General features: G+C 35.6%; 1 protein-coding gene across 1 annotated transcript in view; it reads left to right on the forward strand.

The window, feature by feature from the left end:
• The first annotated feature begins 3,677 nt into the window (after positions 1–3,677).
• The window catches only part of LOC109099811 (leucine-rich repeat and fibronectin type-III domain-containing protein 2-like), a 138,764-nt gene continuing 115,787 nt past the window's right edge, over positions 3,678–26,654 (forward strand). The window contains exon 1 of the mRNA XM_042742951.1: positions 3,678–4,583. The gene's annotated coding sequence lies outside the window, so the exon portion shown is untranslated. The remainder of the gene's footprint in view (positions 4,584–26,654) is intronic.

The following is a 26,654-nucleotide window of genomic DNA, read 5'->3' on the forward strand; positions in this document are numbered from 1 at the left end:
CAGCAAAGTCACATTGTGCAGAGCACTCATCTGTTTCTAAATTGACCCAAATACAGTAAATACAATAAAACAATATTACTACTACAAATATATGATATACTACTACAAAATGTATAAAAATGTTTCTCAGCATTTAAAGGTTCAGAATATTAAATCTGTTCATTACTAGTTTATGAAAATATGAGCACTGCAAATACGATTCTACAAGATAGAATGCGAGTATGGATCGTGCATTTAATATATTTTCTCGTTTATGTTATTTGTATGGAAATATAAGTTGTTCATGATGCATTTTTTTTTCTAAAAACCTAATCCTATCCTTAAAATCTAATCCTAACCCTAACCCTATAGTAAGTACACATTGTTATTTAATATTATTCTCCAATTGTATTATTACACTGTAAAAAATATAACATTAAAATGGAATGCAAACTATAAATAAATTTTTAAGTCAAAATATGAATGGAATATAAAAGGGATAGTTCACCCAAAACTGAAAATTCGGTCATGATTTACTCACTTTCAAGTTGTTTCACACTGATATGAGATTTTTTCTTCAATTTAACACAAACAAAGCTATTTTTAAGAATGTTGTTAACCAAACATTTGATAAAATGGCTACTTTTAACTGATTGGTTACCAACACTCTTCAAAATATTTTTATACAGCCGAAAGAAATTCAATTCAATACTCAAAATGATGAGTTGGGGGTGAAATATCCCTTTAAAGACACAGGGCTACAACAAATACCTTGAACTACCCTCAGTCTTTCCATCTTCTACTTCAACTCTAACTTCAGTAATGAGATCTTGAATGGAGATTCTCCTAAAGCTGATTTTGTGAGCTTTTGCTCTGGTACTTTATGGAGCTCGGACACAGCTGTCAGTGCAGCTGAGAGTAGGGGAGAGAGGGGGCTCCTCATTCTGTCTCCTGCGGTCTACATCGATCATTCTCCAAGGGGAGGCTGTGGGAGCCCTCTCTGTGAACCCAATCAAAGGGGGTGTTCATCGAGAGTATCTGCCAAAAAACACATTCATGGCTGGGTTAACCTCCGGCAAGCACAAACAGTAACTTACCATTCTTCAAGCTCAAAGTTATCTAAGCAGATCTATCTACTGATATTTTAAACAAAGATGCTGTTTAAAAACTAATGTGCAAAACTAATGAGTAAATAACCAATGAGAATATTTATCAAAAATACAGATTCCTATGAATTTTTGTTCAGGCTACATTATATTCCTACAGCTGTCACGTTATTTAAATTGTATATAGCCTTTTTAATGGAAGATTAAAAAGAACTGAAACTCTGCAGCAGTAGTACATCTGCAGACCTCCTGTTGAAGACTCCTATCTTAAAGAGTAATGCTCTGTCAAGGCTGTACTGCAGTCATTCACGTTTCCTATTTGTTTCTGGACCTTTTTGCTTTCAGTCTCAAATGAATTGTAGTAGAGTGATTCTATTGCCCTGTGGTAATCATTCTGCTCTTTAGCCTTGAAAAGTTCTTGGTCACTTCAGCAGTTTTTTAGGTCATTGTCCGACTGCATGGTAGATTGGCATTGATTGAGTTTTATGGCATTTGTTTGAGTCTGAGCCAATGTGTATGCATACTGCAAATCTATTCTGCTTTCATCAGCAACATCTTCAACGAAACAAATATGAACTGTTTTTTTCTTGTGAGCAGTGGCTTTCTTTCTCTGTACTTTCCATTTTTCATTATTGGAAAATGGCCATTCTCACTGAAAAAAGGAACCTCTTGGGAACCGCTGATGAGTTAAAAATGAATAGGAAAATTGTTTTTGCGCTTTTCTGTCAGCGAGAAATCTTTGCCACCTAATTGTTCATAGACATTATGCCATATGAGTGGCAGGGATATTTCTTCCATATCAATGGCAGAAAAGGGATAAGGTAAATCTCATGCTGCAATTGTGTCACTCAGGATGGACATATCAAATGTATATCATAACGCTATGTCAAGAGAATTAATCCTCCCATCATCTGTCTGGGGAAAACAACACACTTTGTTAAATAATCGCAAACAACTGATTTATTAAGCAATGCAATTTACAATATATAAAACTTACAACTTATCTAATATAGTACAAAGGTATGGTGTGCAGATTTGGATGGAGCCAAGTCTTTCCAGTAAAGCACTTCCAATTGAAGTCTGTGAGACGAGGCATTGACTGATATAAATGCTAAAATGAAAAATGACTTATTATATGTGTTACCATAAGACTAATGTGATAAAATAACTTGCTTAGTCTGTCTGTGCCCTGATAGAAGCTGTCTTTCACTTCCTGTCTTTTGTATAATAAGTTCAAGGATAACAGAAAGAAAGTTTATAAGAACAATCCACTCAACATAATTACATATTGGTAGTACATATAACCAGAAGTAAGCTTAGGAAGGTATGCCATTCACTACAATGCCTGAGAACTTTACTATTCATATGACAAGACTGCAAACTGCACGTTTCTGATTTTAATTACTTCCTCCCTATAGACTATCATTGTAAAGGGAACAGAATTTCTGTTTGTTTTACAAAATGTGGAACCTGGAACATTCCTAATCAAAATGTAATTGACTTATTTTACCTTTTAGCTTTGAGGTAAACATCTATGTTGGTATCCTATTAAAAGTTGATAAAATAAACTTTTATTACACATAAGCATGTAATGCATACAATCTTTCACTGGCAAGAGTCCAGAGATATTTCTGAATTATCTTACACTCAGATATGTACAGTATTCTTGTCCAATCAAATATGCACTAGAATGACTATTTCCCCTCAATACCACCTGCCACTGAATAGCAATAGTAAGAAGCAAATCATGGTTCATGGCTGTAACATATGCCATGTCCTAATTACTGTGTGAGATGACAGCTTCATGTACTTGAATTTGTCTCATAGCACCAAATTGGATTCATATTTAATAACAACATTAATTAATTCATTTATTTCTGTATGTTGAAAAAAAAAATCATAACAATCTCTAAACTAAAAATGTATATTAAACATATTAAAGGGATAGTTCACTCCAAAAATGACAATTTTGTCATCATTTGCTCACTCTCAAGTTGTTCCAAAGCAGTATGAGTTTCTTAGTTTCTTCTGCTGAACACATAATAATCTATTTAGAATGTTGGGAAACAAACAGTTGATGGTGGCCATTGACTTATGATATACAATGGGTACTTTCAACTGATTGGTTCTTTAAAATATCTTAATTTGTGTTCAACAGAAGAAAGAAACTCAGAGGTTTGGAACAAGTGGAGGGTGAGTAAATGATGACAGTTTTTACTTTTGGATGAACTATCCCTGTAAAGCATATTAAGCAACGTGTCTCCTTGTACTTTTGCACCACTCACATACTCTAGTCTGGAATTATTATTATTATTATTATTATTATTATTATTAACAGACAAAAGCAAAGTGATAGAAAGGGACATGTCCCAAGTTATATTAAATATCAGTAGACTATTCTTGGAATAACGCTCGACCAATCAAATTTAAGGGCTGAAATTGACTGTTGTATGATCAGAATTGTAATATTGACAGTAATGAAACACTTAGAAACATAATATAAATACACTTTTTCACAATCAGTAGTTGTGCTATTTGATGGAAGTTATCTACTAACGTTAATTTCATTTCATTTTAGATTTTATTTTATTGTTTTTTTTATTCTATTTTTATTTTCTTTTTTTCTTCCTTAAATGACCTTAAATGCTTTCTATGCATTGCAAGTTATTTGACACAAATCTCTCAAAGACTAATCATGTAGGTTAAGTAAGGGCAAAGATAATCCGTATACTCTCAATTCAAGTTGATCCGACACAATCGGACATCCTGCATGTAAGCGCAGTCAACCCAGATCGACCATTCCCTGCAAAGTCTAATTATGTAGCTTCGGTGAACGTACAGATAATGCGTAAATCCGGACGCCTTGGCATGCGCCATACGTCCGTCTGTGCATTACTCTGATCCCGATAAGCTTCTCTGAGTTGTCCCTGCAACGCACCATTGTCCGTTCTGACTCGTTTGTGCCATCTACAGATTTGCACAGCTCTGGAGAGCTTTTGATCACCGTCTACACGCGCTCGATACATGTTTTATCTGACCTGCGCTCCTCGCAAACCATTCTTTTTCTTTTTTAAAAATACGCTCAATCGCTTTCCTCGGGGTGTTTCTGGATATCGCTTTAGTTTGCGAACGGGATCGTCTGTACGTTAATGGATTCACTACTAAACAATGGAGAAACAGACAGCTACTGAAATGCGGGAATAAACGGTTGGCGTTGGGAGAGGAATACACAATTTAACGAGAGATCTGGGATAATTGTCTGCTCTAGAAGTGCGTGTGGCCGTTTTCAGCTCAACTTGGTGGAAACTACACAAGGATGGTGTGTTAGGACTCGGATTTCAGGGCAGGTCGGCGTGCAAAAGAATTCACCTTGCTCCGTTTCTCTTTTCTTTACATAACACAAGAAAAGAAGATGTATTAAAACAGCAAAGGCTTTAAAGCGCCTCCGTTTAGAATTAAGTGGAATCAAGGCGAATGGATACGTTTCCAGTGTTTAAGGTAGGTGAAGGGCTTGTCACGCTGATTATTGAGCACCTAGCTGTCATTTGTAAAATAATTTCAAAACCATTACTAAACACATCGACACGGCTTTTAGTTTGTTTACATCAGTTAACGCGTTCAGTCGATTACAGTTGAACAGAAACTCTGCATTTCACGTGCTCCTTTTAACTACATATCACCATCGATCCTAAAGAAGGGTTTCTTGCACTTCCAAAAATGTTAAGATATTGGTGATAAGGATAGTTGAGTTTACTAAAAAATATAAAAGGTGTCCATTATTGGTCCTTTTTAAGCATCCGTTGGCAATTCAGGAATTTCAATTAGCTGCCCACCCAGAATGATTACCAGATGAGATTTCTCACGGTTCTATTACTTCTATATGATTTCCTGACCATCTAGTAGGTTCCGCACCTATAATTCTGTTGGTATAAATGTTTGATTGGATTTATGTTTGAGAGCTACAATCTGCCTCATTTCATTCTGAAAGCTTATTAATAATTGCTTCTTTTCATTGTGTTATTTCCAGTGCAAAAAAACAGGGAATATATAATTCACATCATGTTGTGTACATAGTAAGCTTATGCAAACTGATACCGTTTGTACTCACCTGTGTTCATGGGAGTGGTAGTTGAGTTTCTAATTATGTCTGCATACTTCTTCTATTGCACTTGTCACAATGCTATTATAACCTTGTAAAGCATATAATTCACATGCACTGGGTGGCCATCAAGTGGTACAATACCACCCGAGTTCACACTGGCTCAGATAATTATAGTCTTTGCAAAACACACCACACAAGTGCACAGAGGAACGGAGAGACTGGGAGATTTCAGTACCACGGACAGCACCTGAGTCTAGTTTCACTCGCTTGCCATTTTGCATTGCACAGATATCTACCAATAGATCGCAAAGATGCCACTTGAATGAGAAAATTGTTTTATGGCACCTTAATGAGACTCTCTGGCAGATGTCAATGATGATCGGGAAGGCACAAAGAGCATTCACCTTGAGAGCCATTTCATGCAGCCTGTCAATGTATGAGGAACAGATTCATTAGATGAACAAGCTTCTAGCACAAAGCCAATTTGATTAGGACTTACGTGCACTGCAGCTCTAAGAAGTCCCCTCCCTTTGTGTACCTGCTCCCAACCTTTCCAAATATAACTGAGAACAAAGGCTGCAATTGTCAGGAGTCGTTAAATATAACAGCAGATCAAGCCTTTAGAATATTGATTATTGTACTGAATCTATAGTTCCAATGTGTAATATAATATTTCATTAAATGTTGAAAAATATTAATTTGCCTCTGATGTGAATACGCTAGTGCACACAAGCCAGAAGATATGCCTCAAGATGATACCATCAAATGGAAACCATAGGGTCAAGAAAGCGAGAAGAGTTCAAACCAATGGTCAACTTTTAAAGCCACTCCACCTTTCAGACAATTGCTTCCAATTGGCCTCTGATTAACCTTACATCTACCGTCTTAGCTTAGACTTAGCCACTTAAAAGGCTCTCATAACCATTCCAGTGGGCTGGACAGATGGTTTACCATCTTTTCATGGGCTGGCCGAGCATAGCAGGGCTCATGTACTTGTCCCTAACAACACCCCCCCCCCCCAGCTGGTGTCAGTGTAAGACTGTTGACACAAATTGCCCATGGTGCCACCATCATTTGTATGCCAGTGTGCTCTGAACTGCTCAGCCTCATTGGTCTTCCCTATATCTAATATATGCAGTTAAGCAGCTATTCTATAGAAAGTGATGCAAATGGTGTATCGAATGGTGGTTTCCATTTCAATAGTTAATTCCGTAGTTCAGTAATATGTGAGCACATGCTTATGAGATCACTATGTCTGATTGAAAATTTGAGTTCATCTGGTCCTTGCTGTACTGCTCATCTTAAGGAGCTGACATTATCTAGACTAAGACTGTGTAATCTCTGTCTGTCGGGCAATTATAATTTGAATTCTCACAAGACAGAGATTATGCAAACTCTGAAAAGGCCCTCCAGATGGAGATTCAACTATAAAAATGCTATAGAGACCTCTGGGTTCTTAACTGACGTCCACTCAATCAGAGGAATGGCGGGCTAGAAGTGCTGCCAACTTAATCTCTGTGACTGGCAGTAAAATACTTACACTGCCTTAGCCCACAGGGGATTAAGGAAATTTCCCTAATGAACTTACAGTTAAAGCCTCTCACCCACTGGACCCAATTTACAGAGCCTTCTTTGAAGCACCCTGGACTCTGCATATAAATGCATCAGTCTGGAGTGAGCATTACGCCATTGCTCGAAGATATCTTTGCAGCCCTCTTTATTTATTATTTGTTAGTTTTATAAAGACTTAAAAAAAAAAAAAAAAAAAAAAAAAAAAATATATATATATATATATATATATATATATATAACTGTTTTAAATGCAAAGTGTGGTCGCACCAAATGTTGATTTGATTTAGTTAATTTCTAAATAAAATCTATTTAAGACATTATTTTTGAAAGCACCCTCACTTTACAGCATTTTTACACAAGCGCCTAAAACTTTTTACAGTGCTGTAGCTTTGTAGGTGGATTTCTTGTAGCATCTTTGATTTGTTGCCACAGTTCCTCTGGATTTAGTCTGTCTCCATTTTTTCCTGTTTCTTCTTGTAATCCCAGACAGACTGGATGATGATGAGATCAGATCTCTGTGTGGAGCATTGGTTGTTGTCACACTCCTTGTGCATACAAAAATCTCACTGGATTATTACAATTAATGGCAAAAGGAATGTTTGGAAATGTAAACTGTTATTTCCTACAGACACACTAAAGCAACATATAAAAATACCTGGCTTAAAACCATTTTTATTAAATTTTTTTGGTAGAAATACTAATGGCCTAAGACTTTAGCACAGTACAGTATATCTTCTTCATCCTAGCATGTTTGGCGCAGGGTCCACTTGTTTGCATGACCACGCAGTTGTCGTCTTGGTAGTGATAGGCTGTTTTCGCCAATTTTTCATCCACGCTTTCGGATAATGTGGCCATTCCAGCGGAGTTGGGCTAAACACATCTTGTTGACTATGGGCGCCATGCATGCGCCTTCGGACATCTTCATTCCTGACACGGTCGAATCGCGTGAGGCCAAGAGACCAACAGAGCATCTTCATCTCCACACCATGGAGGATCTGCTCGTGCTTGGTGGTGGCTGGCCAACACTCTGAACCATATAGCGTGACTGGGCATATGACGGTTTTGTGATCTTGTCCTTGTGTTGTGTGGGCATTTGGCGGTCACAGAGAACACCTGTAACTTGTCACCGTGTGAGCCATGCCATACTGACCCATGCATGGGCATCAGGGAGGAAGTCGCCGTCACTTCTGACGAACAAACCTAGATATATAAATCCGGTAACCTTGTTCAGTGGCTGCCCTGTAACTCTACCATCAATCTGGGGCCCGCACTCCATGTAATCTATATATACATATATATAGTATGTGTACTGCATTAAAATTACAACACATTACCACACAGTACCATAATGTCCAAACAACTGTCAAATAAGGTTATAATAAACAGTTTATTTAATACTTCTTAACATTATTTTTTAATAATTATTAAGTACATGTACTTAATGAATACTATATATACTTCATATTTATTAAGTACCTATATGTACTTATTATAGGTTTAATAGTATGCTTAGGATTTGGTTTAGGTTTAGTTGCTTATAACTACTGTAACTACTATAAAGCTACAGTATTATAGCATTACTATAGTGCATGTGGCATATAACTACGTCACCTTAAAATAAAGTTACCATTTGTTTTTAATTATAATTCTTGAGAATTTCTGAAATTTTCTTCCTAAAATTCTACAGTAGTTAAACAATTTTCTAATCTGTTTAATATATCAACATCTGAATTAGAACAAACCTGCTGTTTAGGGGCCACTCTGAAACAGCTATGCCACATTCTGTAACTATTTTGTCATCCTCTAGCGTCTTATTATAAAACTAATGTGTCATGACCAATAATACTGCCTTTGGTGGCAAAAGATCATGACCATCAGAGCTGATGATATTTTCTGGGTTCTACAGTGTACAGGGTCAGATAGTCAGGAAGATACAATCATGTTTTATAGCCATTGTGACAGAGGCAGTGTGTGTATAAATGTGTAGCAGTGTTTTTGTGCAAGTCTAGGTATATGTGTGCATGGTCAAGTCAACATTTCAAGTTGTCAAATGTATTTATGCAACACTTTTCACAATACACATTGTTTTAAAGCAGCTTTACAGAAAACCATGATGGTAATGTTTAAAATATGTCATTACCTTTTTGCCCTATAGTCACATTTAGAAGATTTGAGCTGGGCAATGATATAGTTCATATTTAGTAATGATAAAGCGATCAAGCATTGAGTTGTGCCATATGGTATATTGCATGCATCTGGATAAAGCCAGACATTCTTATACAGTATATCCAAAAAAAAACAAAAAAAACAAAAAAAAAAAACAAGATAACACCATATTTAGTGTGTGAAGTTTACATGCATGTGCAAGAGCGAGTGTACTTGTCTTATTGAAGATCAGCAATAAATAACTTAATTGACTTATTGATTGGTGTTTAAAAATGCTCCCTGACATTCCTTAATTACACAGAACAAAAACATCCGCTTAGACTGCTTTCACTGCATAATGAATGCTAGCAGAACTCTAGCCTATTATTTTTATGTCTTGCTGAATATGTTTAAGTGTGCAGGCTTACTATGAGAATTTTAATATCTTATGGTCTGATATATGAATGTATGTATAAGGCATATGCATTCGGAAACAAGCACAGAGTCATTTTCTTTTAGTTATGCTACAGAAATATGTTTTCAGGATATCACATGAACTTAAACCTTTGATCTAGATCGTGATGCTAAATTGGATCCAGTGAGGTGGCCCTCAGCATAAGCCATTTACTGGTTTTCACTGTCCATTAAAAAGATTGTGATCACATTCCTTTTGGGGAAATGAACTGATCTCGGGTCAGATTTGATGATAAAGGTGATGATGAAGAAGCGGCTTTTAAGAGCTGATTTCTGACAAAGGCAGAAAGTAACTGGAGCAATGGCACCTCAGGGACAGTGAATGGAAAGGAGCTAGGCCATGCCCTGCAGCCACACACTGAATTAGAGACCCCTCCAGGGACTCGGGGGAGCAGTTCTCATCTCACCATGAAATATAAGAACATCATTACTCCCATCCACGATCAGAGGTGCCTAAAGAGATGAGGCCTTTGTGATCACGTTCAGACATGGAATGGAGTTGGGTTTATAACTTCATTTCTCCATTTCCCCAACATATAAAAAGCGGCCTCAGGCATGTGCTATTTGCATTTAATGTTAAGATTACACTATAGTTGTTTAGTGTAAATATTATTAATAGTGCACTAGATTTCAGGATTTTCAGAAAAAAGAAAAAAATAATACTCTGTGTGTGTGTGTGTGTGTGTGTATGTGTGTGTGTGTGTGTATATATATATATATATATATATATATATATATATATATATATGGCAGTAAATCTGTGGTCTATTCTGAGAGGCTGCCAGGAAATATCTATGCTGTTGCTAAGGTATTCTGATTGTTTTTAGTATATTGTGGGATGTAAAGGACATAGCAGCACATTGTATGTTGCTGTGGTGTTCTGTGTGGATTCTTAATGATCTTCTGTCTTTCTAAAAAAAAAAAAATTACTATTTAGTGCACAACTCCTAGAAAAAAATGCAAAATTTGAAGGTCTGTATCATGATCACACAAGAAGTAAAGTGGAGGAAAATGCCCCCTTAAAGATTATGTAATTTTATTTTGTGAAACATAAGTTAAATGTTTTCAGAATAGTTGTCATAGTTTTAGTGACAATTACATAAATTATAAACCAAGTATTAAAAATGTCCAGAGTTTTCAAAATTAAATTTATACCAGAGTTTGCCCCACAGGTGGCGTAAAAGCAATTAGCTTTATACATTTACAGCAAAATCAGAGTAAAGGCAGTTTTAGCTTAAAATTAAAAAGAATATAATCAATAATTGTGAATTACAAAATTATAATAGCCTTTTTGAAACATTTCATTAGCTGATGCTAACTGGCTTGCTAACTAGCCAACTGATGCTAACGTGAGGTATTTTCAAACATGAAATTCAAATATTTTTATTCAACCAACTAGTTATTTGATGAAAAAAAAAAGGATTTGATGATCAGAACAAAGTAACTACAGTAATTAAGCTATGTTCAATGGAGGGTGTTTTACCCCACAGACTATGTTTGAAAATAAATAAATAAATAAAGTTTCTGTCATTCTGAAAATAGAATTATATTTTTCTTAAACAACACATGCTCCTTATCTACAGGCTCAACTGTTCTCATATTATATATAACTGTGATGCCCCACAAGACAATACTTGCTGCCAGAAAACAAATAATAAATAATAATAAAATAAATAAATAAATAAATAATAATAATAAAAAAAATTCTAATTAAAGTATAATTAAATTTGGGTACATTTTACCCCATGGGGGTGTTTTTCCCCCACTCTACCCTATGTGCACATTTCATACTAAAGTTGAATGTTTATATATATATATATATATATATATATATATATATATATATATATATATATATATATATATATATATATATATATATATATATATATATATAATATATATATATTTAAGTTTTAGTTAACGATAATAACCAGTCAGCATGAAACTGAAGTTAAGATCTCCCTTTCTTCCCTATTGTGACTTATCTCTGAGTAAAACTGCTATTCGAATGAGAAAAAAGAAAAAAAAAAATCATCAATAATTTATTGAATTATTTGATTGTTGTCATTCGCTATTTTACCACAGGTGAAAACTCATAAACTCTAAAACAGTTTGTTAAGATCATGTTTCAATAACATTTACAATTTACAATGATCAATATCATCTGACAATGTTAACATAAAATTAGCTTCTTTTGCTCAAACTATTATTATTTTTCATTTTTTCAGGCTGGTCCTGTCAGTTTGAATGTATGTTCTGGAGTCCATAAATATAAAAAGACAAGCTTTTACATACAGTCTGTATAGCTGCCAACCTCTGCATGTGGTAATGGGAGTCCTATTCCTTTGTTATATTCCCTGAGGGATCCTTGTGTACTCATGCTTGAGTTCATAATGTCCAGAGAAACCAATGTACTACAGTGCCACCGGGGTTTTACAGCACATAAACGATCACACTAAAAAGAAACTGGATGTTTAGACAAGAGGCCAGAGTATCATATGTGGTTTTATCATCCACCCTTGGGCAGTTGGATCCAGCTACATTTAACATTGATGTTTAGATTTGTATCAGAACGCAATGCACCACACTGGCTTCCTGTAAAGTTTAGAATTGATATTAAAATAGCTGTCTTAGTGTACAAAGCTTTATCTGGTCTTGCACCAAAATACATCAGTGACCTTCTGATTCCTTACTCTCCTCAAAGAGCACTTAGGTCTAGTAATCAGCTTCTCTAACTGTCCCATGTTGTCATTGTAAAACCAAGGGTGGTTCGGCTTTTTCAGCTGCAGCTCCTAAACCTTGGAATAGTTTGCTTGTAAATATGAGACTTGCTCCTTCACTAGCCAGTTTTATGTCTGTTCTCAAATCTTATTCATTTTAACTGGCATTTGATTAATATCAGTTTAAGGTTTTGATATCAGTTTGCTCTAATTCTTTTTTTATGTGTTTATTTATTTATTATTATTATTTATTTTTTGCATATAATACATGTTTCCTATTATGCTTTTTTTGTACTGTGTTTTGTTTCTACAGCACTTTGGCGCAACTATTTTGCTTTTAAATGTGCTATCGAAATACATTTTGACTTGACTTGACCAGATATTTATGGATAGGAAAGACATCAGATGTTTTTGGACACTGCCTTTCTCTGGTCTCACATTCTGAAGGATTGTTGGGGGGAGGGGGCTATAGCCCCTTAGGAAATTGTTAAAACAGTTTCGCTCTACGGCCTGAAAATGGAGAGCTACTTGTAGAGCGGCAGGGCGATAACATTCAGGCTCAGCTGGGGACGTTGGCTCTGTGAGGCTGTAATTTAGAAAGGATCCAAGGCTTATCAGTCGGCATCCTGGTGTTGGCGAGAGAAAAAAAATCCAGGGATGAGTCACTTTGAGAGGGAAACATAGCTAACAACACACACACACACACACACACACACACACACACACACACACACACACACACACACACACACACACACACACACACACACACACATATAAGCTCTGTTCCAAAACCTAGTGAGCTGCATTGCTGTTATTCTAAGGCAGCATCTTACTATAATGGAAGCTCATTATAGGAATAGAATTAATGTTAGCATGTTACTAGCAACATGTGGTTATAATAAAAGGCTGTTTACATCAAGAATGATAAGTATAATTTTTAGTGTAACTATAAATGATTATACATTCACTATAACTGCTATACTGTATAATTCTATAATTCGATGAATAGTAAAGTTCGCACCACAGCTATAATGCTTTTTATTTTCCAGCTGATGAGCAATAAAAAAACATTGACAGTCAATCAGAATCCACATAAATTTAAAGAGCCTGAGTATTTGAAGTGGCTGCTGATGCCTGTAGTAGTAGAGATACATAAACACTACACAGAGAAGACAAGTTGTATTATGAATATATTTACATACTTTGATGATTATATTTAAATTATACATTTTAGTGCAAGTTTAAGAGTAACAAAAAGTTTCACTTTCAAGTAATAATGTTCATGTTATTAAATAACATCATGCAAAAATTCAGGGAAATTATAAAAGAAGATTAGATTCTTAACTGTCACTGGTATTATAGTTTCAGAGATCTTACTGATTAGTTTTATTTATTTACTTTATTTTTTCCCCGTCGGACAGCAAAGCATTCTAGAATTAAAATAGAATGGACAGTCAGAGAATTTGCCTGCCAAGAAAATGCTACTTATGATCCTCAACAAAGGCCAGAATACATGGAAATGAAATAATTAACTGCCATCACAGAGATCCAATCCAGACAGGATTAAATTAACCTCAGAGTTAGCTAAACAAAGTACTTTACCGCATAGTTCCTCCAAAACAAAACAATGACAACAACAACAAAACACAGATGTGGTCAATTTGTGCTACACTGGTTGCACTGTGTGCTTTTTTGTCTCCCAAAAAAATAACCAGTCCATAAGATCATTTGTATGTGAAGCGGACTGCACTGGTGTGCTGCAGCCCTGTGAGGACAACTTATAAAGAAACCTGCTTTTCTGCTATTATTTCGAGGTATGCAGTCTTTTATGTCGTTATATTGAAGTGGCACTGCTGAAAATCAGTCCAGCAAAAACTGCTTACATTTATATTTTATATACTGGGATTTCAAATGCTGGAGTGGCAAATCCTTTTTCTTAGGTTGGCAGTGGTAGTAGATCTGCCTCTGATACTGTATAAAAATAATACTGTTATTAATCTTTTCTTTTTTTTTTCTTTTTGGCAGGCCTTAGAAAAGAGATATCATTTTAGCAGTAGGGTTAAAATCCTGCTGGTGTGGATGTGGTAAAAGGTCACTGGAGTGGCGTGAGGGTTGCGTATAGGGAACAGTAAGATGATTGTCTGCTCAAGGACACAGACAGAAACATCTCCATTTATTTTCATGTCAAGAGCCTCTGGGTGTTGTCTGCTCTGAAAAACACAGAGATGCTGTATTCTGCATGCTGAGCCTCTGCAAAGCAAACCAGCTCTCTGGAGAGCAGGGTCTGTCATCGTCCTCCAAGTTTGAGGAGAACCGAGTTGAGTAAGTGGGCGCACTGATTAACTCTTTATACCGTATGATCAGGTAGGCGTAGATTATGAGGAATCCAGAACACCGCTAGTAAAACAGCTGTCTGAAAGTCTCCAGAGTGGGCCCAGAGCTCCTTAAGAACAACCTGATCTGAATGTATTTTGGTAGAACAATTTGGGTTATGTGTGCCATTCAAGGATACATTGCTGGCAGGCGGAGGAGGGCAGAAATACTGGCGTGCTTAGCATCAGAAATCTCCAGGCGCCCTGCCTGGGACCAGAACCAGTAACTTGACTCTTTCCATCAAAGCGCCAAAACCCCCTGTGGCATATAAATATTTTGAATGCATGAACACCAGAATTAGTTTTTTCTTCAGGATTCTGTTGTACTTTGAGAATGCGCTATAATACGATTAAAGCTCCACAGTAATTTAATACTATTTCTATATTGTGAGGCTAAAAGGGATTATCGATCTTCTCTGACTGAAGCTGAACAGACAATGAAGAAGATCAATATCCCTAAGAAATTTACTAAGGTTTTTGGTTTACTGTCAAAGTGACCCACATTTGAATCATATGGTGTGCCTTGTGCATTGGAGAGCAGCACTGTTAATCAAGAAAGAAAAGGACAGCAACGTTGAAACGAGTCCAATTACAGTCATACAAAAATATTGATCTGACAAGAGTGTAATTTGTCGTTGTTATTGCTACTTTTGAGTCTACTAGGCTACTTGTGAATGACTATTAACTCTTTCCCCGCCATTGACGAGTTATCTCGTCTTTTAGAAGACAACGCTTCCCCACCAAAGAAGGGTTTTTACGGCTTTTCGTGTTTTCACTATTATACACTCGGTAAAATGCTTCTGATATATGCCACAGTAGCCACTCATAATCAGGTCTGCCTTCATTTCAGTACACAAAGCTCAGTTTCACAAGCCAGTCAAAACAATCAATAAATCTAAACCTACATAGTATTAGCAATGTATGTATCCTAATGTTGTGATTTTACAGGACAAGAGGAAAAAGCTATTTAAGTCAGTTCAGCGGCAATCGTGGTAACTTCTCTGGGCAGTTCTATTTTAGACAACAAAACTAATGCAGTTCTAATGCAGCGGTAATTAAAAACTTCAAAACATTTTAAGACAGGGGACCTGTATTATGAAAGTCAAAAGAAAATAAGTTAAGATGTCCAGCATTTGAACTTCTAAATTAGTCAATGAGGTGAGTTTTAGGCGAATGGTGGCAGGATGGAAGGGGTAGTGAGAGCGTAGTATTTCAGTTTCTATTCTATATATCCAGTTTTGTAAATACTAATTTACTGCCTTTACTAAAGAAAACCTTGGCATGTCCAGGTCATACCCTTCTGTCTGTAGCATTTCTTAGCAGTGTTTCCTGCTGAACATGTTGCTGCAGCTTTTCAGCAATGCTTATGATGCTCATCTGTCTCCATCAGACACTGTAGTCACAACTGTACGCTTGTCAACTAAGCAATTTCAGTACCTTGGTTTTTTAACTTCCATTATGAAAACAAAGATAATGCATTTCAATGATCTATATATATATATATATATATATATATATATATATATAGATAGAGAAGAGAGAGAGAGAGAGAGAGAGAGAGAGAGAGAAAGAGAGAGAGAGAGAGAGAGAGAGAGAGAGAAAGAGAGAGAGATTGTAATGGCATTGTGTACCTAAAATCATTCTTGCATACTGCCATGATAATGCAGTTAGTTATTATTTTTTTTTTTCTTTCCTTTCCTTTCCTTTCCTTTCCTTTCCTTTCCTTTCCTTTCCTTTTTCCTTTCCTTACTTTCCTTTCCTCTCCTCTCCTCTCTCTCCTCTCCTCAGGAGCAATGCAACAAACAGATCAGCACTTCTCCTTTCCTTTCCTTTCCTTTCCTTTCCTTTCACATTAGGAGCAATGCAACAAACAGATCAGCACTGTACCTTTTTTAATTTTTAATTTTTTTTTTATAGATGGCAGATTTCAAATGGCATAACTTTGTTAGTCCTGCCATTGAGATGAATAGGAATTTTTAACAATTAGCGTAGACAAGACATCTTGCAAAGTAAAAATGTTACATGCCACACCCCTGACAGATAGTGTCCTTGGAGCATAATTGCTTTCCAAAAGCAGCTTTAGTTAAATAGTACACTTTAGGCAGACAGCACTGATTAATAAATCAGCATTACTGACTTAAATAAAAGCTTAACTTAACGCCCATAGCCTTGTGGTTAGTACACTGATATATAGCATGATATATAGCAAATAGCATATATAACTGCGCTTATGGCAACCCAAGTTCGAATCCCGCCTCAAGGTCCTTTGCCGATCCTGCTCCCTTCTCTCCTCCCAGTGCTTTCCTGTCAGCTCTCCACTGTCCTCTCACAACAGAGGCATAAAAAGCCCATGAATATAACAAAAAAAAGAGGAAAGTTTTACTTGTCAAAGTATGATTAGTAGTATCTTATTTATTAGAGCTGTATGCAACAGGCAAACACATTAATTTCCTTTAAGCACAAAGTACAAGTGTGTTAGTCTCCATGTCATGATTTGTTTTTTCACTCTGATGGTTTGCTGTGTTCACATGGCCATGCTGATTACAACAAGGACTGTTAAAAAAGCAATGATTTAGAGCAAATAACGATGACAAAGTGCTGCTGGCATCTGTAAACATAAACTCACACACAAAATCCATGTGGCTCGACAACCACTCACAACGATTATTGACATTGTCAGTCACAAACATGGCAGGCATGTAACAACAAAGGCTTGAACAGTCTCTCACATAAGCGCACACATACGGCAGAGAAGTCACCTCCTCTGTATTCTACTGCCATCTAGCATGTGTCTCATCTCGAAATTGCAATTTTTCGCCTGCATGCTCCATAGCCGCCCATCTGAACGTGGCATGTGCCCTGTTGAGATGTCAGTCATGCGACAGTGATGGCAAACAAGCTCAAGGTCTTGAGTGCCACTCCAGTGGCCACCGATGGCTGACAGTCCATCACTGCTGCCACAGCAGACCCTGTGCGACTGATCGATTCAGCTGAACAACGCTGTTACACGGCATTCCCACAAATACAGCAGGATACCAGAGAGTGAGATTTTCAATTCTGTTATTGTATGATGCTCACTGAGGTTTGATCTTGAGTTTTGAGGTTTGTTGAGTTGCCAAAACTTCTCCAGACACATAAATACCAGTTTGTGTCAGTTTGCTGTTTGCTGTCTCTGCGAAACAGTAAAGGACTCAAGCTGCCTTCACCAAAATTTACAGCCTTCTCTTCTTTTATGGGATTTATGGGAATGTTTATAAGGATTACTTGTTCCAATAGTGTGGCTTGTTGTCTAACTTTGTCACAACAGCAGAGGTGTTGACTATAAAATGAAATTAAGTTGTGCAGTTGTTGTCGTCATCTTTGACATTCAAAGAGATTTTAATTCAAGCTAATGCATCTTTTAACATCTTCCACAACTGGCATTATCAATTATGAAATAATCGTGTTATCAGTTTCAAAGGGATGAAAATACAGAGTGCCGATTTTCACGCTCCCCTCTGAGCGAGATACGTTCCCTTCTCGTGTGATGTCAAGTGATTTAAATCTCATTAGCGTCTCTTTCAAATAGATGCTCCGTATTCAGTAGTGTGATTCTTCTGGCTTGTTGCCACACCCCTACGGCAAAACCAATTAGTTGAAAAAACAGCTCTCTAGAACTTCCTGCTACAAAGCTAACTAATAATCATCTTCACACCATCTTGACTAGCATGCAGTTTTTGCTAATGTCTACAATGAAAACATCCAACTTATCACCACACGCCTTTCTCAGGTTAGTATACCATGACGGTAGCTAATTGATATTAATTGCTACGTAAAAGAATAGTAAGGAGGTACAATATTGAAAGCTTTTGTAGGAGTAAAAGAGTTTGGTAGCACATAGCACAACAGCACAGAGAGCTTATATTGTATATCATAAAATAAAATGTAAATAAATACTGTAAAGAAAAATCTAAGTACACACACAAACACACACACACACACACACACACACACACACACACACACACACACACACACACACACACACACACACAGAAAAAAAAAAATTAAATGCTAAAGTGAGAATCTGACAATAGGTCCACAGTAAACATTTCTTCACCGTATGGGAAAAAAATAACTAAATAAATAAATAATAATAAAAAAAATAAATAAAACCATTCTCATAATCTAGTAATTTCTGCAACAACCACCAATTTCTGTACCATAAAATTAACAATATATTTGTGGCACCCTATTTGTAATATGTCATGTTTCTTTGAATTGTTTAATTGATTGAAAAGAATATTGTTTGCAAAATCACTGTGTAAAGACTACTACAGCACTGTAAATAATAATAATAATAATAATAATAATAAAATATAAATTTAAATAATAATAATAATAATAATAATAATAAATATAAAATAATAATAATAATAATACATATATTAATAATAAATAATAAATGAAAAAAAAAAACATTAAAAATAATATGTTTTAAAAACAGATTATTGGAGAAAGTTCTTCTACTAATTAAATGTGTTTCTTGCCATGTCTTTGTAATTTAAAAAAATTTTTTTTTAGCAATTAACTCAATTGACAAGCTGCTTTTTGAATTCTATGTTGTTGGGAAGTATGCATATTTAGACAAACACAATGTTTTCTCTTACTGTTCCTCAATATTTCCGGCTGTCTTTCTCCTTCTACTGAAATAAGTAGCTCAAAAAATACTGTCTGTACATTTTATTTTTATATTTTTTTATCTAACAGCCTTTTGTTGGCAAGAGGCAATGGTGAGGTTCAAGTTATGCTAGTTAACAGAAATTTGAAAGCGGAAGAAATCCAGCTAATGATGCATTAGCTATTCTTGCTGCTCTAGAATATGTGCGGTTGTAAGCGATTCCTTGGGAGGCCACATATTGTATCTGAGAAATATGAGGTGCGTGGGTGCAGTCTGCTTCTCAGGGACATAACAGAGGGGGTATGGGTAGGGAGCCGAGAGGTTGCCAGAAGACTTCCAGGAACATATGGTGCCTGCACCACAGCTCCTTGACACCTTTCAAGCTGCAGCTGTTTTGAGAGGTTCATAGATTTTATTTAATGTTTAAGCAGTATAACACTCATCACTATTGGCACAAGGCGATACTATGCTAATATCAACAGCATAAAAAAAAAAAAAAAACATTTTTATTTTGTTAACAGTATCTGCTTTAGCAAGTTTCTTTGAAACATTTGATCATGTCCACTGTGCCTTTCATGATATTTATACACATTTATTAGCGTGGTCAATATATGGTCAAATGTTTCTAAATTAGTAAATATTACATCAAATAAATTAGTTATTTCATGAAACTCTAGATGGCGCAGGCTGGTGGGTTCTTAACGTAACTGATGGCATTCACAGTGTTAAACGACTTGGCACAATCTGATTGGTTTATGTTGCATACACAGCCAATGAGCTTGCTGCTTTAAATTTAAATGGCTGGTTAGCATCCACTTAAGCATTTTGCAGCACACTTTCAGAGTACCTCTGAAACCCTCCACCTTCCCCAGCTCCACCTGTATAGATCTGCTATGGGTTATTTTATATCCTATTTGTGCAGCAGCAGTAAAAAATACTTAAATACTCATAGCACCGTATTGCTTTTTGCATTGACAGTAGCAAGTTCCTGTACTTGCTTGCAGCAGCAGCAATAATCTACAACTACAGCAATAACCAACAGCAGCAGCAGCAGCAGCAGCAGCAGATCTATTCTGCCAAGACCAAGTACATTAACATTGTCATATACATTACCATGCTAAAATCATCTGAGAGTTGTCATGATAGAACAATAAATAAATAAATAAATAAATACAAAACTGTTTTGTGTCTAACAAGTGTTTGCATGACACAGTGAGAATAAATATGTTTACTTCAAACAAGAACATTGAAGCTTCCTTTTACCATATTTGATAAAATATGACTTTCTCTGGTATTCTTAATTTTATTTATTTATTTATTTTTTATTTAAAGCAATTGTGTCCCTTCAGGAAGCTTAGATTTAACTTGTCAATGGCTTTATAAACATTGTGAAGCGATTGTGTCTTCTTCTTCCTCCTCCTCCTCCTCCTCCTCCTCCTCCTTCTTCTTCTTCTTCTACTTCTTTTCATTCATTCATTAATATTCTTTAAAAATGTTTTGAAGATTAACAAAATATATACAAATATCAAATTTACTCTTTGAAGAAGTTGCTTCAAAACTGTTATCACTCAGATAGACTCTCATATTTAATGTACATGTAGAGAAAGCATTTTTGCACAGTACTAAAAATGCAGCTCCTCTCTAATCTCATGTATATGCAAAGTGGATGGATATCAGCTGTGGTTTATCCTCAGTAGTTGACTCAACTTTGAATCTTCTATGTAGTAACCAAATATGAAGTTTCACAATTATGTTTAAGTTGGAATTTCGAATGACCTGTTGTCACGTAAAAAGTTGGGTTGGATTATATATAGCATGTCTAGACATGACATATTCATTCATAAATTACTTTTTGGCAGTAGCGTAACTCATTTTTCACTGTGTGAGTATGTGTGTCTGTGTACAAATAAGTGTGTCTATGTGGAGATAAGTCAAATTGAGTTGTGATGGGCCAGCATAAGTTCTGGGCTGTTTTTGAGTCCCATCCTTGACTGCTGTGTCTATTGGCATTCAAATAAATCCTTTGGATAAGACTCTCACTGGAAGCATTTGTTGGTGTATTGACAAAATATCCACAGTAGAACTATCTGCAAAGAGTCATTAGAATGACTAATTTGTATAGTTACAGCTCCAATGCACATGGAGGCTTAATTTAATTCTCCTGTGGATAACCACATGCAGAGGCGGCCCAAGGCATAAGCGAACTAAGTGGCTGCTTAGGGCCCCCGTGGCCACCAGGGGGCCCCCAAGAGTACATGAAATGACACCTTAATTTTTTTTTTTTTTTTTTTTTGATATATTGTGTCAGTGGACAATGGTAATTATACAAAAACACAATATTAAATAATAAAATAATCTATATGTATCATATTATTTTAGGGGTGTTTACTGTAGGTTAGTCAGAATCCACTCTGAACTAAATGTTTTCACTAGTTTATGGAATTCTACGCACTCACAGATCTTCCCATTATAACAAGAAAAACTGTTAATCGTAATCCATTTCAAATTTGAAGAAAAGACTTACTACGCGACCACATATACTGTTTCAGGAATCAAAAAATCGATTTTAAAAAAAAATAGCGAGTGAATCAGCTAAATGTGAGTCATTGCTATGATTGACATTTTTGATAGTGACAAATATTGAATCAATGGATGGAACGAACTATCTGACAAGGCGATGACAAAACAGAGCTGTTCATTAAGTAATGTAGAGTAAATTCAGAGTAACAAACCTACAGCAGCGACAAGTCTGTGTTGGCAGAATATATTTACCAGCTTCTACCAGTTAAAGATAAATTACTAAATGGATTATTATTTAATTATTATACCATAATTAATTAAATTATTTATTCATACTTTAGTACAGTAAAAAAATAAATATAATAATAAGAAGAAGAAGAAGAAGAAGAAATGTAAAAAAAAATTGTATAATAGTAATTTTATAATAAATCCAAAAGCAAGATGTGGCAAAAACTAGTGAGTGGAAATGGCAACTGAGCTGATGAGTGATCCTGTGCTGCCATCTACTTTTAACAATGGCAATTTCATGTCATTTTCATCTTAAAAGTCTTTGATTTCTACCAGGAGACACAAACCTGGTATTGATAACAGCTTAACATTATTTACCTTACCCTATCTTTGGGGTCTTTGCTATTATATTCCGATATCATTATGCCTCAGTTAGCTTAGTTATAGATTAAGAGTTGTTGTTACGTAGATGTCTTGCTGCTGTGTATAATAACTGATGTTGTTAAAATAACATTATGTACTGTAAATGCATTGTCTGCTGGTTTATTTAGCTACTTTTCAGCACACCACATTAAGTATGCCACTTAGTACTGACTTTAAATGTTAAAGTGCAAATTAACACCTGACCACTCTTGTGGGTTTGCTACTGTTGCAATTAAAAATCGTAGAAGAGTAAACACATTGGTATGATGTAACCAACACAGCTTCAACAAATAATATTGATAACGGGTGTGTTAGATTTATAGTGTACGAATAATCAAGCATTGAAAATAATCAGTCGTATTGGCAGCACCAAGGGGCCCCTGAAAAAAATTCTGCTTAGGGACCCATAAAAAGTTGGGCCGGTCCTGAGACAGTGAGATCTAACTTAATTGTATATATTTATACACAACACTGCAATGAAATTGTAATAAATGTGGACTTATGCTTCAAAAAGGATGCATAAACACCATGAATAAATTATTATGGTTATGCAAGTTATTCTATAGTTTCCTTTTATGTTCTTCTTCTGCTTCTTGGGTATGATCAGTGCTGGTCACTGTGTGGCATTTTGGCATTTTCTTCATATTGTTTTAGTGACAATAGTGGTGTGTAAGATAATGTTTTCCACATTTCATTGTTCTTATATACATTAATTTAACTTTTGAATAATATGTTATTAAGCAGACAAAACAATCATGTACACAAAACAGAATAAAATGAACTAAAAACAATGACGTAAAAAATAAGATAAAATATAATCATTAACTGTCATTTAGATTTATTTTATTTTTTTTTTTTTTTTTTATTCAGCATGGCATTCATTCAACATTGAAAATGTTTTTGAAAAAAATAAAAGTTGTGATGTAACTTTTTTTGAAGAAAGCTTTTCATATTTCCTGATTTTATAGCCATTTATCTTTTAAAAGAAGTTGAAGGCTTTTTTATGTGTGTTTAGATCAGTGTTGTGGGGGATGGATGCTATGGAAAGAGACACGAGGGATGACTCTTGGCTGTGAAAGTCTATAAAAATGTATCTAGCCGAATGGTTTTGATTATTCATGTGATGTGTTAATTATTCATAAACACAACTGCAGAACCTGTCCTCTTAATCATTTGATCTGGAAACAGGTTATGCTAATGTAAATGTGCCCACTTGAACTTACACTGTATGCCTGCTTGATCTGACTTTGTTGAGCTTTCAACAAATCAATTACTCGGAAATATAAGACTCCGGTAAATGTTTGTGCAACTTTTGCATTTGCAAATTATTTTCATGAATAAAAGATGAGTTAATTGATTTAACATACTTTCCTGAAAGGAACAAACTAGTGACTGTAGACATGTGCCGGTATTCGATATATGGCATATCACAATAATGAATATGCATATTGTTATCATGGGCACTTGAAAATACAGAGAACAATTATTTATTACAAATTATTCAGAAATTTGAATGCATTTTAAGCATTTTTTTTTCCATTTCTTTCAAATCAAAGTGTAAATATACATAGAAAACGTATCCTTGTGGAATGGCTGACACAGAAGAGCTTACGCTGCCTGCGTACAGCTTAGATTCTCCAGAATGGCTTCAATCGCAACTGGTAGATATAAAGAAAACTACTACCGTTTGGTAAATAAATCATTTTACGTACTTATTCCTAACTCTTTAAGCTTTAAGTTACATTTCAAATGACAAGGGATCAGCTTACAGTATATGAATTATCCTGTGAACTTATTCTCTCAAATGGCCTGGGTATGCGTAGCAATCGCAACTTACATGGACGTAATGCCGCTAAATTCCAATATTTAATAACACGTTGTTAACTTGCCCCTATTATGGATTTTTGAAAATGACCTTTCATGCAGTATGTAACACAGCTCTAAGTGAATGAAAACATCCTGCAAAGGTTTAAATCTGAAAGTGTATAAAGTTATTGTCTTTCAAAAGAAAGAGTCGACCCTGAATCATTGAAACGAGACATTTTTAAAACAAATCCCAAGCTGTTTTATGTTGACTTCGACATGAAAAATTAGCATATTGCCCTCCCACTTGTTGGTCTTTCTTGACATCGGTCTGAATAAAAATGCAAATCAATTCTTCGCCACTAGGTGCTGCTTTTGGAGCGGTAAAATAGCGTTTTCCCCCGGTAACGCTTTAAACAAAGCAGCACTGTGCTCCTAAACACTGCTTTATCAGGCATTACAGACACAATGGAATGAAAATGAGACCCATCAGAACAATTACTGCAGATTAGCATCACGCAAAGGAGGGTTTTGGAAAAATGAATCATTGAGCGAATCGTTTGGGAGTCATTGAGCAAGTAAGGTAAAAATAAATGCATATTATAAGGCAATGAAAGTGTTTTTTGACCTTGCATGCATATCAACCTGTTGTTTGAGACTCCCCAAACCAAGATATGAACCTTTTATTAGCCATGATGGGGCACTTTAAAATCAAAAATTGCAACTGTGTTATTTAATGAGCTAACATGAACTAAGAATTGTATTTTTTAATAAAGATTAATAACTGCTGTAGCAAATGTAGACATGCTCATTGTGATTAGTAATGCATTAACTAATGCAAGGTTAACTAATGCGATCTTATTGTAAAGTTATACCTATTGGTCTTTATAATTCTTTTTGCACTTTAATCTGTGTAAAATTCTTAAGTTTATACTTGTGTGTGTGTGTGTGTGTGTGTATTGCTTTATTGTATTTAAATGTTCGGTTATTTTTGTTAAAAGAAAAAAGCTATTAAACCTCTTATACTAAAAGTAAATTTCAATATTGTGATAATACCATATACCGTGATCAAAGCATTAGCAATTAATCGTAACATGAAAATTTTATACCGGCATATCCCTAGTGACTAGACTTTTTAACATGAGGTAAGATCATATGTGCATGTGTGATTTTAGATGGCTACCCAGATTATAATAATTGACTACATGGGATTATAAATAGTTATTTTTCAAGTTTGGTGTGATACGTGATTTTTTTGCGGAATTAGAGCTTTGTTAATGCGCTGCAGGAAATTGCAGAGACCCAGCTGGATTTTGACATGTATCTCTTTCATTGGCTGGGCTCACAGTGAACTGCCCCACTGCTGCCTCCAGCACTGATATAACAGCTATAAATAATAAAGCAACCCATGGCCCAGGGAATACATGTATCTGAAACAATGAGCGTGCCTAGACTGCTCTTTGGCAGGATCAAATCAGTATATATTAATGAGACTGAAGCCCAGGACCTGTGATTATTTTTTAAAAGCTTGGCTTCATTTAGCCTATTACTTCAGGAGGAATGATTTTGATGGCAGTGGTAACTCTGCTGTAAAAGGCACAATTGAGCCTTATCCCTTAATAAGAAAATATCGTATTGTAAGGTGCTTCTAAGAACTTTATTTTTAAGAGTAATTTTCAGACTCTTTTTAACATTTGGCAGATTGACCAAAACACGGTTATTTATATAATTTTTGTCAACTAGCAACACAGTTGCAGTAATAGCTGGGTGCTGAAGCAAAACCCAATTTTTGGACTTTTCTCTACACTTACCATAGTCAATATGTCGAAGAGAAAAACTGTAAATGAAGGATTTTCTCCTCTCTAGCCTTTTCTGGTGTTTAGCGTTCTATAATGTCCATATTTAATGCTGAAAACGAATCTACTTTGAACTGGGCACTATAGGGACTAAAATTATTTTAAAAAGTGAAAGTGACGTGACATTCAGCCAAGTATGGTGACCCAATACTCAGAATTCGTGCTCTGCATTTAACCCATCCGAAGTGCACACACACAGAGCAGTGAACACACACACACACTGTGAACACACACCCCGGAGCAGTGGGCAGCCATTTTATGCTGCGGCGCCCGGGGGAGCAGTTGGGGGTTCGATGCCTTGCTCAAGGGCACCTAAGTCATGGTATTGAAGGTGGAGAGAGAACTGTACATGCACTCCCCCCACCCACAATTCCTGCCGGCCCGAGACTCTAACTCACAACCCTTCGATTGGGAGTCCGACTCTCTAACCATTAGGCCACAACTTCCCTTTAAATTTGTTGCCTTACTCTTTCAGAAATAATTTTAACTTGCATATTAATTGGGGAGCATTTAAGAGCTTCCATATTGTAAGAAAATGGTTAATTGAGGTTTAATGAATTATTAATTAATAAAGTCTGTCTAGAGGGAGAAGGCACAATGATTTTTCAGAGAAAGTTTTATGTGTACAGTACCTGTTTAGATGCTAACCATCAATCGGATAAACATATTTACATCACCCTATCCATAA

This window comes from Cyprinus carpio, chromosome B17 (genome assembly GCF_018340385.1).
Source record: "Cyprinus carpio isolate SPL01 chromosome B17, ASM1834038v1, whole genome shotgun sequence".
NCBI lineage: Eukaryota > Metazoa > Chordata > Actinopteri > Cypriniformes > Cyprinidae > Cyprinus > Cyprinus carpio.